Below are 13,768 nucleotides of genomic sequence, written 5' to 3'. Positions count from 1 at the left end.
CAGATGTTGGCTATTTTTATATGAACATTTACATTTGCTAATCAGCTTTCTTTTGTACAGGGTTAATGAATACACAGATAAGAAAAAGTATTTGATCCAGTATGCTGGCTTCTGAAAAACTGGGGCTTTTGGTTTTTAAGTGCCCTGGGGCAGCAGAAACAGCCCTTGGTTAATTCAGCGATGTTCCTGTTGTGTCTGCACCCGGCCAGCTCTGTGAGGATGGATAAGCTTGAAGCAAGCAAACAGAACATTTGCTGGTGGAAATTGCTCATTGGAGCAAGTGAAGTGTTTCAAGGTCTTGCACAGAGTTCATGGCAGGTTTGAGTAATGTAGCTGAGGAGCTTTAGATCTGTCCGCACTGGTCTGAGTCCTGGTGCCTCGCTGCCTTCCCATAACCATGTTTGAAACGCACTGAATTGCTGCTGTTGGATTCTTTTAAAGTTTCAAGCTCTGTTTCTGAAATCCAGTCAATTCTGAAGTCTGAGGTTCCTCTGGAAGGAGGAATGGAACGTGCTCTTGGAAATTTCTGTCCTGCATCTGAAGTAGACATGATATGCACAGTGAAGTGTAGATATTTGATTAGTCTTTTTACTTGACATCATGTAGGGGTTTAAAATACAACAGGTTTATGTAGATACTGGATGGAAGGGGGGATCTTTAAAGTAGCTTCCTTCTGCACTTCCTTATATGCTGAATTCTTTGTTTCTTAGCATAAGTATACATTGTATGCTAAAGTGCTTGTAAACTTAGTTCAACACTTGAATGTTGAGTATCAGCTGTTATTAAATGTGTATAATAAATTCCAAGAACTTTCTGGACAAACACATTTTTAAAAGTACATCTGAGTGGATTTGCTGGTTATGAAACAACACAACCCAAACACCGCATTGTGCTGATCCCTTTGCCTCGGTCCTTGTTTGCCCATGGTGTTCCTTGGTAGCACAGGTGATTCTGGAATTCAGACTGGCATCCAGTGGGTGTGCAGCCCTCCCAGGGAGCTGATGCTGAGTCTTGCTGTCATCTGGTTTTGTGAGCTCTGTGCCTTCTAGTCTTGGGACTAACAGAAGTTCCTTAAACACATTCAGTACCTGACTGCATTGCTGCTTGTGCCTGTTTTCCTTTCCTGCTCCAGGACTTCCGTTGCCCAAGGACTGTGCCGCTGATGTGGGCAGGTAAAGGGAGCTCAGCCCAGCCCCAGACCAACGTTTCTATTGGTAGGTGCTCTTTCCTCTTTATTTTATTACATCTACCCATAAAGAATGGTTTAGATTTAAAAAGAGGAATTAAATACACTCTTCAAAGAGTGTAGCTTGTAAATTGTGTTCCTCCTCAGCCGTTCATTCAAATGTTAACACTGCATCCAGATACCAGCTGAGTGATCATAATCCTTGTGAGCTGTTGCACTGTTCCTTGCTGCTCCGCTGCTGTGTAGACATTTTAGCAATGCTGGGGTAACAGCACTCGGTGTTGGTGTCTGTGCTGTGACGCCTGGTCCTGGTGAGCTGTTGATTTACATCACTGGATTTCTGGCCTGCTCCTCTAATCAAGATCCTGCCATCCAGACCTGCCTGATCTGTTCACTCGATCCACTTGGCTAACCTCTCTGCTTCTCGGGCCTTGTACTTGTGGTGCTGTAGTTCAGGGAGTAGCCATGTAGGAGGCCTCGTGCAATGCGGCAGAACCTCTGGTGCCTGATCTCACTTGCTCCTTTCTGAAGCTGCTAATGCCATGTGTTTGCTTGTTAATCAAGGCTGCCTTCCTCAAATGACAGATACACAGTTTAGATAAGGTTTTTGCTGGAATAACTGTATCTAACTACACAAAAAAATAATAAATTGAGGTTTAATTGGGCTGTGTGACTTGGGTGACAGTGAGTCCACAGGAGTGAATGTAAGGATGGAGTGAGTCACTGCAGGGCGATAGCTGGAGTTCACAACAAAGAAAGATGTGTTTGTTGTGTCAACAGGTGGGACAATAGCAGGTGTGTGCTGGGGTTGGAAGTTTATAGAGACTCAGTGTTGGATTATTAATTTTTTCCACTTCTGTGACTCTGGAAATGTGCCTGGGGAGTGAGTTCTGTGCTGACTGGCTCCTGAGCTGCACTGCAGCAGCTCCACGCTCTCAAAGTACTTCATGAAAGATGCTCAGGACAGGGGCTGTTCTGCTGCTGGTTCAGAACGTGTGGTATTCCCTGAAGGCTGATGCAGTATGAGGGGTGAACACCAGCACTGAGGCAGTTCTGTGCTCAGAGCCACAGCTGTAAAGCTTCACCCACTAAAGCCAGTCCTTGCTGAGCCCCACCTCACCTAACATGAGCTTATCTCCCCTGAGGCCTGGTGAGTGCAGGCTCTGACGGGGGCACTTGGAGGAGCAGCGGGAACATCACATGTGCTTTTGCCCTCTTGACTTCATTCCTCAAACATCAAACCTGCAAATACGTGGGTTTCGGTGTAAAAAGTGCCGCTGGAGGAGCAGGAGCTTTCGCCTGCACTTGAACAGTGCCTTGATGGAGTTTCAGTTTGACTGGTGTGTGTGTTAACTAGTGTTTTAGTCTGCTCAACCTTGAGTTGTCTGCTTGAGCTGTCTCCTACGTGTCCAGTGAAGCAGTTGCAGGCCCAGCAGCGCTCGGGAGCCTGTAATTGCAGTAGAGACCTTGGTGGGTGAGGGAGAGCTGCTGTGCTCAAAGTTACCTTCCCAGCTTTCTCGGCTTGGCTGAACAGTGACTTGGTTTCCCTCTTGTACAATCTCTTTTCCTCCCCTCTTTTACTCAAAGAGCTCCCCACTGGAATTGTTTGTTCCTCTTGATCATGTCTCCTTGTAATAAATTACTGGGAAAGCAGCAGATCTCTTTAAGGATAATAAAAAGATTGTTAAAGCTGAGAACAGCAGCGTAGGCAGTTGTGTATTTCCAGACTTTAACCAACAGTTTGACTTTTGAACTGTACTTCAGCTCTCCTGGAACAAGCCTTTAAGGGGTTGTAACCACTTGAGTCCATTCAGCTGTGGCATGAAACATGGAGCTGGAGATTGTTCCCACTCTGCTGGTGGAGGCTCATGAAGTCCTGTGACAGTGGCTCTCACCTGAGCTCTTTCTCTCTCAGAAATCAGTCAGCTGCTTGAAGTGCAGCAAGAACTTGCCTCTTCCCTGCTGTAGCACACTTACAAGCGTGTAGCCTGCATACACTGTCGGTCCTGTAACCCTGCCTTTGTCCCAAGCTGGGTTCTCATTGAAAGCAGCAGCTTTTCATAAACATTGATTTATGTTTTCTCTTGTTCTGACTTGACTCAGTGGCATTTCCTTCTAGTAAGAGCAAAGCTTAGCTAACATCCATCATGCATAAAATCTGATGGTCCACTAGTGCTCATTTGTGTGTGCCTCGGTTGCTTGGAGGCAGTTGGGGCACAGAACCATGGCTAAAGCCTTGGGAAGATGGCTGGGATTTAATTTAGCTGACCTTAAAATAGTGCAGCAACCCCACTGCACAGCTGGAGGTGACCTGACTGTTCTGGGGCGTGGGCTGCAGTTATTTGCTGTAGATTTATTATTACCCCATTTGGGTGGAGGGAGACAACACCAGTTCTGTAGGTAACTCAGGCACTGTGCACACCATACAGCTTGGGCATCTGGAGGTGCTTACGAGAGGAGGGATTCAGCTTAGAGCCTCTGTGTGTGTTTTACCTCTGTTTTTGTGCCTTAACACTGCAGGGTTCTGCCTTGTGGCTCCTGGAGGAAGCCAAGTCAGGAGCTGCTGCCCTGGCCCTGCTGGTACCCACAGGGGCCTTTCACCCAGTGGAGCTGAGAGCAGGGGAAAGGGCAGTGCAGCAACCAGATCCTGCCATTTACATCAAAATCAGGTTTAAATGTGAATAATCACTGTTTAAAATTGTATCTGTTAAAGTCTAATTTATAGTTACCTGTTGAGGTGTTACTTGGTGGCTTTGATGGCCCCGTGCTGCTGCTGGAGGCAAGAGCAGATGAGCTGGAGCCAGCCTGGCCCATCAGGATAATTCTTACCTCGGGACTAGCAAAGCCCCAGCCCTGGCCTGGCACAACGAGGGTAGGTCAGTTAGATTTTGTGCCTGCACTTTGTGAGTGGATTTGCCCATCTCACCAGGCTGGGGGTGAACCAAAAGCTGCTGCTTAAGGAGAAGGATCACAGTTTGTCATGGGGCTGAAAGCACTGCAGGAAAGGAGGGTTTGGGTTCTTGTTTGTTTCTGGTTTTTCATTTGAAACCAGGTGCTGCAGCGTGCTTCCTGTGAGTGAGGTTTGCTGGTGTCTTGTATAGCTGCTGGGGGACTGTGCCTGAGGAGCAAGCAGGGAGCCAGGCTGAGTGTCCTGGGGAGGGAAACGCTGCCAACGTGCTTCCTTAGCTGGGAGTGCCGTGTTTTGTGCTGGGCCGGGTGACGCCTCATGATGGGGTGGGTGAAAGTGGGACAAGAGGGCACCGTGACTCACAGCGACAGCAGCCGCCTCGTGCCAGGCCTGTTCCTGTGCTCGGCCCCGTTTTGCTTTTGTTTTCTGCTCAGGGTGGTTTGAACAACCCCAGAAACCACCTGGGTGCTGCAGTGACCCCCAGACTGGGGTGAGCATCAGTGCTGGGAGCACAGCTCCCTGGCGGCTCATGGGGGGATGACTGAGCCTGCAGCGCGAGGTGTTCTAAGCACATAGTTACCTTTGGGGTCTGTGTTGGGGTGGGTTCCTCAAGAACGATGCTTTTTCTCACCCAGGAGCAATCCCTTGGGGGTTGCAGCCAGTGCAGGCCATGGGCAGGGACAGGGGTCATTTGAACTCCCACATGCGTTTTCCCAGCACACGGTGTGCTGAGTCGAGCAGAAGGGATGGAGGGTCTGCCTCCATCCTTCCTCCTGCGCACAGGCAGCTGTGGTGGCCATCACTCACCAAGTCAATGCCTCCTCTGTGTGTGTGCTGCGAGCAACAGGGAGAAGGGAGAGGAGATGGGAACGAGCAGGAGCTGGCAGCGTGGCCCCAGGGAACAGTGACAAGTGTGTGACGCAGCCTGTTTGGAGATAGACCTTGCTGTTCCATTAAGGTAATAAATCAGGGGTGCAGGAGGTGCTCCTGGAGAAATGGAGAAGGATGTTGCTGAGCAGACACTTGAGTGCTCAGGTTGCTTTTTCCAAGTGCAGGAGGAACAGGGCTGGTCCGTGCATGTGAGCCCCGGCCACTGATCCTGGGCAGGCATGGGTGATGCTCTGAGCTCTGGATCCCCAAACTAGGGAGCTTGGAATCCTGCTGTTCTACTTAGCTGTTTTCCATCATTTCTTGTGTCTTAGGAAAGCAACAGCAGGGGTGGGGGAGAAATGTTTGATTCCATAGCAGCTCTGTGCTAAACCCAGGAGCAGAGCTGCAGCTTGTGTCAGTTGTGGCTGCACTGAAATAAATGGAGGTTTTGAAGCCAACATCAGCTCAGGGACTGGCCCTAGAGAGAAATTGCAGCTTGTGGGGCACTTGTCCACTTGGCCAGATCTTCCTTTGAGCTTTCTCCCCATCCCTGACCAGGGCTGGTGCTGTGGCCCCTTTGCGTTCCTGCATCTGACCCGGCACATGTGGTGAAGGGGGTGAACATTCCCAGTGGGACATCCAGTGCCTGGCTCCCGGCACTCTGCGGGAAGCTCATGGAAGGGTGTTTGCCCGGGGCAGGGGGCAGCAGATTGTTGTCATTCCTCATTCAGGTTTCAAAGATAACTGTCTCTGTGCTTCAAATGGAACTGGAGTGGCTGTGAAACATTCCCATCCCCTTTGTGAATAACCTCCTCTCCAGGAAGGGGGAAGCTCCCGTTAAAAATGGACAGTCTCCCTGTCAGCTGGGTTCATTCAGCGGCTGGATTTGTCTGTTGATGTGACAAAATCACCTTTGCCACTGCATTGGTGCTATTCTCATGAGACAGAAATGGCTCGGAGCCTTTCCAGCTTATCAGACAAGCCCTTTGCCAGTCCACGTGCGCCAGCATGAGGGGGCAGGGGGGAAACTGGCAAAGCAAAGTTGAGCTCACTCTTATTTATTTCTTTTCACTCTATTACAAGCAAGAGAATGAACCCTTCTATTATTTATGCAGGAGGATAAAGGGAGCTGTGCCAGTGGCTTCACGAGGAGGCAGACTCCACTTTCAACTTCAACTCTTCTTACCCGAGGAGGAAAGCGGACACCTCACTGTCATCCAGGGCAGAGATAAGTGGAGAAAAGGGAGTAATTCACAGCGTTTGTGAGAGAACAGGAGGAGGAGACCGTCCCCAGGGGGCAGGGCTCAAGTCTGAGTCCCAGAGCCACCTCAGGGTAAATCCTTCCACCCACCCAAGGGTGATAAAACCATTTCAGCCGGTGCATCCTATGAGCTGGCTCCCCTATGGGCAGATCCCAAACCTGAATAAAGTTTAGACCGAGGGTGGAAATGGAGCAGTGGAATGAAGCTTTGCACTTGGAGGGATAGGAGCAAGGGGCAAAAGAAATGCCCAGGCTGTGTCGTTTACCCCCAAACCAGTGTGCTGCAGCTCCCTTTGGCCCCGCCACTGCAAGGACTTTCCGTGCGCTGCTGCGGCCCGACCAGGGCTCTGAATGCCCCTATTGTGAGCTCCGAGGCTGCCGCTCGGCAGGGACGGGGCCAAGCTCCCAGCTGCTCCGGAACGCTGCAGTGCTGCTGTGGGCTGACATTCCCGGGATGAGCCAAGGGTGCCGAGCCCCGGCACTCCCACCACGCGCCCTGCCCCGCAGGTCAGAGCCTGCTCTCTGGGCTGTAAGAGGTGCAGGTTCCCCACGGCTCTGTTTTGCCGTGGATGCGCTCCACCCACCTCCATCGACCACAAACCCTCTGGGGTCGGGGTTTGTACAAAAAGTTAGCATCTATTGCTGGAAGCGAGGCCCAAAGGAAGCAAAGAACCCTCTTGAGTCCCCACCGCCCCAACCCGACTCCTCTGCAGTGATTCTGCCCCTGTGCTTTGCCATGGCTGAGAGGGGTGCTGAGCTCTGCCTGTGCTGGACACCAGTTTTCCAGCTGGATGAGCAGGCAGCTGGAGCCTGGCATGGTGCTGTGTGGGTCTCCTGGATATCAGGGAGGAAGCAAGGCAGTGTTTGGATGCAACCGGCAGCGCCGGTTTATCTTGGCCGATTGCAGGTGAAGATTTGGCTGCGGAGCCGTGGTAGCACCCCCTTGTCCTGCTGCTCCCATGTGCGTTGCTGTCGCAGCACATCTGAGCCCGTGTGGCAGCCACCCTCAGCCCCTGCCCCGGCGCTGCTGGGAGATGGAGATGTTGAGGATGCTAAAAGCAAGGGGCAGAGCTCCCCAGGCAACATGTGGCACACAAGAGCTGAGATGGAGCCGTGCTAATGGCTGGCAAGGAAATAACCCCTTGGAGCCTTGTCCTTGGTGGGGTGAGGATGGGACCTCTGGGAGTGCTGAGGTGGAAATCAGTGCATCTGGATGTAACCAAACCTTGTACAGGTTTGCTGTGCTGGAAATAGGGACCTGCCCTGCTGGGCTGAAGCAGTTGGGGATGGCTCCAGCCCTCAAACATCCCCCCCAATTTTGTGCTGGAACTTTTGCCTCTAAACAACTCTTACCTCTTACCATAACTCAGTAGGAGCCTGAGGAGTGTCTTACAGTGCTCATAACACAGAAGAACCACTGGGCTGAAGAGGTGAGTATTATTAACATTGCAAAATCAAACCCTGTGCTCAGAGATCCGGACTTTCAGCCTGAGCAGGCGGAGCCTGAGCTGCAGAGAACCGGCTCCTGCACTGGGAAGGTTTGGGAGAGCTTTGCTCGGGTCCTGCCCCGTAGGGCTGTTGCTCTCCCTGGCTGCGGGGCAGCAGCAGCCGCTCCTGCGGGTGTTAATCCATGACTCAGGAGGTCTGTGTTCAGTTCTCTCCATCCCGCTGTGGGTACATCGGGGCTCTGGGACGTCATTCCCCTGGCACCGCTGTGCTGCCTCCGGCTGCAAGGTTTGGAGAAGGTGGAGGAGTTTCTGCCGCTGTGTTTAGAGAGCTGCCAGCACCGCGGGTGCTGCTGCAATACAAACAGCTTTATCACAAAGATTATTTCTAAGCCCTGGTGGAACTGGGAGATCTTGGCTCCTCGTCCCCACCACGTTTTCTTTGCTTTCTCAAGTCCCTTGGAAAAATGCTGCTCCTTCGGCTGTGACTCAGATGGGTGGAAATAAAACCCACATTCATCATGGCCCTGCCTGAGTCAGAGCAGCATTTGCGCCATCAGTCCGGAGCAGGTTGGCTCCATGCTGGGTGTTCCTTGTGATGAACGTAATCAATCTTGGATGTGGACTTTGCCCCCCAAGAACCTCTTGGAAAGCTCGGGGGGAGAATCCAGATGCCTCTGTCATGGTGCACAGCTTCACCCCATCACCGGGAGGTCCCTCTGTGGCAGTGTGGGGCTGAGCAGCCTGCGCAGGACTTGTGTTCAAGCTGCAGGAACATCATGTAGCTGCTCAGGGATCCAGCCTGGTGCCCCCTGAGCCCATGTGTGGTGCTGCCCTGAGCAGCCCAGGGAGGAGATGGGGAGAAGCAGCTGCACCATAAAGGGCTCTGTTGCCTGCAGTGCAAGGGCCACAGTTCAGTTTTGAGGCTCACAGCATGGCACTGATGTTCTCCTTACCTGGGGAGGAGGTGAGTGATGGGCACACGTCTCCTCCTGGGCTGGAGCAGGGACCTGCCTCCCTCTTGCACGTTGTGGCACGGGGAACGTGTATGTGCTCAGGGCAGTGAGGGGGAGGTGGAAAATCCTCTCTCCTGCAGGAGCATCTGGCACTCACCGTATCTCCCACACCAGGTCCTGGCCACCCACCCCACGGCTGCCCCAGGCTTGGGTTGGTGTTAAGGGGGAGAAAAACGGGGCTGGGAAACAGGGTCTCAGTTTATAGCACAGTAAAATGAGCCGGCGCCTTGAACAAGCTGTTGCTTTGTCCTCACCTTCCCCTTGCAGGCTCCAAACAACATCAGCTGCATGTTTGGCAGCTGCTCACGAGCACAAACCAGCTCCCTTCTCTCCTTCAAGGGCTTTCCCTGCGCTTGAAGCTTTGCTGCGGAGCAGAGATCAGCAGCAGAATCTGTATTGAGAAGAAGTGGTTTGTGTTTTTAAAGGTGACAGTCTTGCAGTAAATTGGGATGGATCAGCAGGTGCCTGCACTGATCAGAGGGTTTGGGACCCCACAAGCCTGCAGATAAAGAAGTTTTGGTGTTGGACTTTGGTGTTTTGATGGGTTTTTTCTTTTCTTTCCTCTGATCTTAGCCTGTCCCCAGAGAGCAAAGACCCTGGCTCAGTGTCAGTGCTTTAATTGGGCTTGATCAGCGGCAGATGCCATTTGCAGGCTGATGAAAGATGGGGAAGGAGCTGGTGCTTTCCTGCTTCACTCACACAATGGAGCCTGCAGGACACGAGGCTGCTTTTGACACCACATCTTCCCCCAGGGTCTCTCGCAGCGCTTGCAGACCATTAAAAACCCACATCAAACAGCTTTTCTTCCATTGGAGCTTCGTGGCAGCAGCCAGTCCGCCGTGTTGAAACCCAGCTGGCAGCTGCTGGGATGGAATGAAAAGAGTTCATTAGGGGAGCCCCCGCTACCCCTGGCTTCGAGGTGATGGAAGTTGAGCAGGGAGCCAGGGGGGTGGCACTTGGGTGCCTCACTTGGCTGCGATTTAACCACTGAGCCAGCCGGAGCCAGGCAAACTTGGGGGTTTCAGTGAAGGAGAAGCAGGTTGTGTGCTTGAACCAAGTCACGTTGTCAGCTCAGCTCTTTGAATCACCCAGACACTAACCTGAATAGAAAACACAGTGAGCTTCAGTTATTGACTTCTGTATATAAGGGTGGGGGAATGGCAGCCGCAGGGAACAGTGTATTCCCCCCCCCCCACACACAGTAACCTCTCAAACCAGCACTGCAATAGATTGGGGTTTTCTGGAGGAGCTCCTGGTGAGTGTGCCTGCACTGTGCTGCTGGAGCATGTGTCCCAGGAGCTTTCCCAGTGCCCAGGCTCAGCTCCCAGCTCCCTTCACTCTTCACTGAGGCTCAACTCAGCCTCTTGGTCCTTTCCAGGTCTCTTTCTACACAAGGGTGAAGCTGGAATCGTTGTTTCCTGATGCTCCCCATAGCAAAAAGGCCAATGTCTGGATGCTGAAAGTAGGGCAGCGAGAAATACCCAGGGAGGTGACATGAGGCACAGCAACAGCCTCTGGTTGAAAGAGGAGAGCAGAGGCTGGCGTTCAGTTACCCGTGCTGTATGCGTGGGCCTGAGAGCCAGCTTTCCTTTTGCCCTCCTTGGGTATCACCTCAAACGCAGGGACATGGCAGCCGTGAATGCTCGCAGGGTTTCAGTGGCACTGAGGGAATCGAGGTGAAAACTCTGCCTGTGTCAGCCTTAAACCTGCCCCTGCCGTGCCCCAGCGCAGGGAACCCCGCAGACAATGCTGGCTTTGTCTGCCTCCCTTCTCCTCGGCGCGGGGAGATGCCGAAGCCAAACGTTTCACCACAAGATGCATTAATTGCCATCCAGCTCCCTGGGGTACGGCCCAGATGCCAGGAAGCAGGGAAAAAGTAAGCACGTTATTGCATGGAAAGTGCATCCGTTGTTAAATGACTCCAAGTTGCAATTACTGCAGCTAAAAGTTCTTGATTAATGTCTCCTAGACCTGTGCTTGGAGCGGTGTCAACTTGGACCGTGCTAAAGAAGAGAGACCCAGAAACTGTGGGGTGAAGTCAGCTTCCCACTTAGTGATACGGGATGTGTCCTCTGCTCCTGTAACCCTGCTCCATCCCTGTTTGTCACCGTGTTCTTCACCCGTGTCAGGCCTCACACCCTGTGTGTCCTCAGCTGCTCATTCAGCGCCTCGTGGGCCCCGCTCCATGAGCCTGCAGCTAATGCTTGGGTTTGGCATCCGCCTGGATGAAAATGAGCGATCCAGGGACAGCTGGTTGGGAGCTACAGCAAACTGCAAACAGTCTGACACAAGCAGCAGTCTGGTTCCCCCGCATTCCCTGTAAATCTGGCAGGCTAACACCCTTGATCAGCTCCAAAAACAAACACTGCTCAGCACGGGGGGGGGGATAAAAGAACATTAGAGTCCAATAGAGCTGTAACAGAATCATCCATCCTCAGTGGCAGGACATGGATGGAGCCCAAAGTCGCTTGGTGTCTGGATGAGCTTAAGGAAACTGGAGCTGTGGAGTTGCTCTGCGGAAGGGGCACCATGGCAGCAGAGCATTAGGACACGCGGTCTCTGGGTCTGCAGTTGCTGCCCTTCTGCTTTGAGTCTCCTGGGAAGGACTTTGCAGCATCCCCGCCTGCGGACAAGCCCGGAACCCAAATTAGCACTGGAATGAGAGCGCTGGTATTTTTAAACCAGGGCGTGTGGTTTCTGCCTTTCTTTTAATAGGTGTCCGGGGGCAGGTTCTTCTCACAGCTCCATCCACCCCTGCCTCCGAGTCCCAATGCACCCCGCAGCACTCGATGGGCCACGGAGCTGCCTTCTGCCTTCCAAGCCCTCCACAGTGCCCTCGAAGCAGGTTCCATTGGGAAGCTGGATGCTCGTGCAGCACACGGTCCCACTGAGCTCCAACATGACCTGTGTGCTGAGCTCCTCCAGCGCCTCAATAGCTTCCTGTAGAAATAAAGAGCCATTTCTGAACCCCGGGCTCCACGTGGCACCGGCTGAACGTGCACGGTGAGCGCTTGCTTTGATATGTTTAACATCTGATGCTCCAGTTTCAAAAGCCCTTGGAAAGTTTGAGATGGAAAATTGCTGCAGAAAGGCCAAAAGCGCTGGAGAAGTGAAACAATAATTCACTGTTCTGCTGCTCTGCCAAATGGAAAGAAACCTTCTCAATACAGCATAAAATAATACAGAGGGAGTGACCTCCTGATCTACGCACAGGTGGGGGCCAGGGTTGCTTTGTTCTGACCCCCTGACTCAGGGCAAATTTAGCTTTGAATAACTCACTTGACTTTCCTGACTCCTTCCTCACAGCTGTGAAAGGTGGGTAATGCTCGTTTCCCTATGGATTGTGAGGAAGACTGGTTACTTATTTTGTAAAGCTTTGACAGATTAATTCTTAGTATAGGTGGAAAAACACAACTCTTCCCACATAACATGAGCAGCAATTACAGAGCTGGGAAAGGCTCAAGAGCTTTCAGCATTCAAACCCCTCCCAAGCCTCCTTAGAGAAAGAGGTTTCACCTGAATGGGGAGGCTGAGGGGTTTGGTAGGAGGCAGCTGGAAACCAGGGAAACGTCATCTAAAAGTCAAATAACTGAAAGGATGTTGAGCACCAGAGAGGGCTGGTGCAGCTGGGTAGAAATGAAACGAACTATTAGCTGCTCTGCAAGACACCAGCATGGGGACTGTTCTGTTACAGGAGAAATTCCGTGGTGGCTCCTTTGTATGGTGGGTACCGCATGAAACGGCGCAGAGCACCTCACAGACCTCAGGGCTGAGGCTCTGCAAGCGGGAGAGCTCTTCCTTTGTACTAAACCTGCTGCTTTTTCTACACGGCGTGGTTCTTTGCCCCGGGGAGGCTGATGAAGCATCTCAGGGTTTACCAAACCCTGTGATGCTGGTGGAGGAGGATGGTGGAGCACAGAGAGGAAGGTTTGGTGCTCGGCTGAGGGATACCTGCCTCAGCTCCAGGGCTCCTGCCTTTCCCAGCAGACTCTGAACTGTCATGCAGTGGAGGGGAACAGCTTTCACAGGGAGCGGCCATGCAGCAACAGCCCCTCGTGACAGGTTCCCCAATCTACTGGGGACATCGGGCCCAGCTGGTGTCAATTTAGACCTCAGGGCAGCTTCCAGTATCTGAAGGGGGCTGTAGGGATGCTGGGGAGGGACTCTTCATTAGGGACTGTAGTGACAGGACAAGGGGTAATGGGTTAAAACTGAAACAGGGGAAGTTTAGATTGGATCTAAGGAGGAAGTTCTTTCCTGTGAGGGTGCTAAGGCACTGGAATGGGTTGCCCAAGGAAGCTGTGAATGCTCCGTCCCTGGGAGTGTTCAAGGCCAGGTTGGACGGAGCCTTGGGTGACCTGGTTTAGTGTGAGGTGTCCCTGCCCATGGCAGGGGGTTGGAACTGGATGATCTTAAGGTCCTTTCCAACCCAAACCGTTCTGTGATTCTGTTTCTTACTCCGTTGTGAACACAGAGCCCCAAGACTGACACTTGTGGAAGGTCTTTGTGCCAGTCCCATCTACGGGATTCCCTCCTCTCTATCCCACCTACGTTGCAGGGGTGGTGTGCTCTGCGGTACAGGCTGCAATTAATTTAAGGGCGATTACTCAGGGAGGTTCCTGGACAGGGCTGGAGCGCAGGGTCCCGCCTGGCTCCCCGCGGTTACAGTGACACATGGATTCCCAGCTTCGCCTGTCCCACCCCATGATCAGCCGGATTCCTTGGACTCCCTGAGCGAACCTTCCCCCAGCTCCCGGGAAGCGTGCAGCGGCGGCAGGAACGGGAATGAAAAGGACTTTGTTCCACGGGATGCCCGGCCCTGCAGCGCCGGGGCTGGGGCTGACAGCAGTTTTTCCTGCTCTGGATGAACAATTCCAGGGCATTCAAAGATGAGATTTGCCTAAAGACATCTGGTTCTGCAGAGCCGGGGGTGCCTGGAGAGACGGGAGGTTTTGTTATTAGCAGCGAGCACTCTGTCGGTAACCGCCCCATCGGGCCTGCATTTGGGTGCTTATTACAGGGCGCTTGGTGCCAGCGCTGGGGCACAGACAGCGTTTGAGCCGCCGGGGCAGGAGCTGGGCC

Source organism: Pezoporus occidentalis, unplaced genomic scaffold (assembly GCF_034315485.1).
Source record: "Pezoporus occidentalis ecotype Australia unplaced genomic scaffold, CSIRO_AGI_Poc_V1 ctg321, whole genome shotgun sequence".
Lineage (NCBI taxonomy): Eukaryota > Metazoa > Chordata > Aves > Psittaciformes > Psittacidae > Pezoporus > Pezoporus occidentalis.
This window is presented reverse-complemented; position numbering follows the sequence as displayed.